Source organism: Daktulosphaira vitifoliae, unplaced genomic scaffold (genome assembly GCF_025091365.1).
Source record: "Daktulosphaira vitifoliae isolate Bord-2020 unplaced genomic scaffold, ASM2509136v1 Scaffold_3, whole genome shotgun sequence".
Lineage (NCBI taxonomy): Eukaryota > Metazoa > Arthropoda > Insecta > Hemiptera > Phylloxeridae > Daktulosphaira > Daktulosphaira vitifoliae.
This window is the reverse complement of record NW_026099574.1, coordinates 10,407,884-10,411,782: the sequence shown is the minus strand read 5'-3', so window position 1 is coordinate 10,411,782 and position 3,899 is coordinate 10,407,884. Positions and strand designations below refer to the sequence as shown.

The window sequence follows — 3,899 nt, the reverse complement described above, 5'->3', positions numbered from 1 at the left end:
ATTATATTTTTGTAATAATAGATCAAGAAATTCATAGTTAAACCAAACATTACAAAAATGCTTTGTTTTCAGTTTTACAAAATAATGACCTATATTACATTCCCTTATGTTGAAGTAAAAAATATGTCCTCATATTTTAAATTAGTAAATTTCTGCAATAAAGGATAAAAAGGAGGGAAAAAGAAAAAAAAAATTGGAATTTTGTGTAGTGAAAGTTAAATATCTTTAAGACAGTGAACTGAACTTTTTGTTTTTACATTTAATAGAGTATCTTATTTGTTATTAATAAACACGTTAATTTCTGTACATGTTATTTTATTATTAACATCCATGTATATCGATTATTTGTAATCGATTTATTTATTTATTTATTTTTTTTAACTTTTTATTGTTTTTTTTATAGGATAGGAAATTATTGGAATGAATTATGAAAATTTACTTGTTGTTTTATTACTATCATTATAATAATAATTTGAAATTCAAAGTTATTTTATTATTATTGTCATGTATATGCAAGTATATATTTTTCTAAATTAATCTAAAAGAGTACAGGATTAAGTCAAATATACAATAATATTGAAAATATTTAGCAGTTTAATTTTGATAAATGAAGTGTAGAGTTGGTTTTATGACATTCATTTTATTATTATTCTTTCCTTGTGTGGTTTCCATTTCCGCTTAGTCGAGTCTCTTTCCAAACGTGGTTTTTNTGTGGTTTCCATTTCCGCTTAGTCGAGTCTCTTTCCAATCGTGGTTTTTTTTTTACTGGAAGATGGAATACTCTATTTAGTTTGCCATCTTTGGAGCCATCTTCATTAAATGGATTTTCGCTTTGTGTAGGTTTTTATACTATTAATTTGTGGTTAGTTATTTAGTGTATTAATAGAATTGTAAATATTTAAAAGAGAAAGGAAAAGACAAAAGAGAGAAAAAAAAACTAACAATATAACAGTAGTAAGAAATTATGTTTGATATTTAGGAGGTATTGGAGGTGGTAAACCCATGACGTCTACTTTTATAAACATTGGATAAATTGATGAATTTGTAAATTGAGAAAGCCATGACCAAAGTTAATAATGACAGCCAAGAGATATAAATAATATCTCCTAAAAAATTGTCTATAAGTGGAATAGAAAAAGATTTTAACATAATATCTTTAAAATATTCATCAGAGTTAATTTGTTTGGTTATATGAAAGTTTGGCACCACCGAGGTCCAATTTTTATTAAGGATTTCTGAAATATTGTTAAAATAAAATTTTTCTATTGCTTCAGGGTCATCACGTTTAATTTTTAGTGATTTAATATTGGTCCTAGAAATAGGCAATATTCTTAATATTTTTAGAGTATTTTTGTTAATTTTTTCACAAGGGTACATTTTAGGGATTAAAATATTATTATTTCTTATTCATTCTTGTTCACAAGACAATGTTATCTTAATTAAACCCGGGTAATCATAGTTTATATCTAATTCTGTTTCAGTATAATTGTGGTCATTAAAAGTTCTGACTTTCAGATTAGGTTGAGGATTAGTTATAACAAAACTATTTACTCCTATTTGTTTGATAATAATATAATCATTTTCTATGTGTTTAATACATTTAAAATAACAGACTTGATTGATTTGTTCTAATGGTAAATTTTTGTAAATCGCCTCCACACATCTTGGTGAGAGTATTTGTCAGCGGAAAATTTTGGAATACAACATAAATCAGTAACCGGAGGATCGCAGTGTTGTAACCCGACACCAGAAACAACTCTATGTTCATCGTTAAACTTATTAACTGCAATGTAAGTTCTTTCTGAAAAGATTAGACAAATGGAATCATGGAATTTGAAATGAGCGGGTATATATTGAAAAAGTTTCCACATTGAATTACTTTCTTTGATGGGAATTTTTATTTTTAGTAATATTTGGGTTTCCGAAAACTGACATTCAGCAATAGATAAATTGTAATAAGAATGTAAATTTTTTATTGGAATAACTAATTCATAACTGTCTTTATTTATTGTTTTCTGTAATTTCAATAAATCTTTGTAAAATATATCAGTAGATAATACTGTTGGTGCAATTTTGTTATTTTTGCAATGTAAATGTGCATTAGACATTCTTTCATAATCAATTAATTTAAAAAAACAGACATTATAGTAAAAAGTATTTCTTGTATGCCCTGAATTGAATTATTTAAGTTATTGTCTTCCAACCTTGCATTATTTCTATTTTCATCATTAATTTTTTGAAACGCCGTTTTTAATAATTCGATCTTAATGTTGGTATTAGAAGTATAATTATTAAGTTGTGAAGTGATATCATTAAGGTCTTTGTGGTCAGAAGTAAAAACATCTTTTAATTTATTAAATTGATCTTTTAAAATTTGTTCATTAGAATAAAAGTTTTTTAGTTGTTTTTCGGTAGCAACATTACAACAAAAATGAAACCCGTTACTCAAAAATTGAATGCCCCTTTTTGATCTATTATTGAAATTGAAATCATTAAGATCCAATTGATTTTCCCACATATTTTTGTTAATATTTTTTAGTATAACTAAAGATTGGTTAATAATATTGCAATAATTAGTATATTTGTTTTTACAATAGCATTCTACAGCTAATGACTCACCCACGTTTGTTTTTTCTTTGTCTAAAATAATCTGAGTATAAGTTAATGGAATACTTTTATCATACATCATTGCCTCTTGTACCTCGTTAAAGAAAGCATCCGAAGATACNGAATACTTTTATCATACATCATTGCCTCTTGTACCTCGTTAAAGAAAGCACCCGAAGATACTGATACCTTAATTTTCTCAATAAATATATTTTGGCAAGTTATAAGTAACAATCCCCAGCAAAACCACATTCTAAAAATTAAATAAAAGAACATCATATTAAGTTAAATTTGGTATTAAAAATTTTTCTCCTAAATTAACTATTGCAAAATTGAATAGACACCTAGTCATGGCTACGTCAACTTCAGGAATATGAGGTAGACCATGCTTTTTATCACATATTATTTTATGTGCCTCTTCTAATTTAAGTAAGTGACCATTTTTTTTAAAATAACCCAAATCAATCCCAAATAATAAATTACCAAGGTTATCCTTAATAGTTAAGGTTAAAAAGCCATTTTTATTTAAGTCTAAAATTCTATTGTTAATACCCAATTTTTTTAAAATAACCTTATCAGTAGAACCACTCTACGTTATTAAAATGACTTTATTATACAAGTGGCCAATCCATTCAATAAAAGTATTAATATAATTATAATTTAAATTTTGTGCATTATTTTTGCCGTACTGATTCTTAATTCTGCAAAAAGTGGAGTTAATTTTTCTTTTTTTTTCCTAAAAATCCATTTCATTCTGTTTTTTTGCCGTACTAATTCTTAATTCTGCAAAAAGTGGAGTTAATTTTTCTTTTTTTTTCCTAAAAATCCATTTCATTCTGTCTTTGAGTGGTTCTACCTGATTGTCTAATAACTTAGTTACATTTTTTCCCAATATTAATGGCGTTTCCTCCAAATGTAAAATTAATTCTAGATCCCGGCTACCGCCAATGGCACCAGAGATTAATACTAAATCAAATTTATTATACATACCAAATTCAAAGTCAATGATTACAAACCTTATTTTATTCCTTTTATACCTAAATAAGCAAAACTTAATAATTAATGAATAATAATTTTTTACAAAGTAATAATAATAACATTTATGCATTTCTTTCATAATAAAGTTTTATCCTCTGAACATGAAAAGTATCAATGGTGTTTTTACCATTTAATATTAGAGCAATTTTATAATTTATGTCGGATAATTTTTCAATAATTTTAAATGGACCGCGATATTTATATGACAATTTTTTTGAAATATTTGGCTCATGAACATTAAATTTGATTAAAAC

General features: G+C 25.6%; 1 long non-coding RNA gene across 1 annotated transcript; it reads right to left on the bottom strand.

Moving 5' to 3' along the window:
• Positions 1-754: 754 nt before the first annotated feature.
• Positions 755-3,345, bottom strand: LOC126901381 (uncharacterized). The gene is made up of 3 exons (XR_007703033.1): positions 2,764-3,345; positions 2,620-2,701; positions 755-1,801 (listed from the first exon to the last, which is right to left on the bottom strand). It is a non-coding gene; the product is annotated as an uncharacterized LOC126901381 (long non-coding RNA).
• Positions 3,346-3,899: the final 554 nt, after the last annotated feature.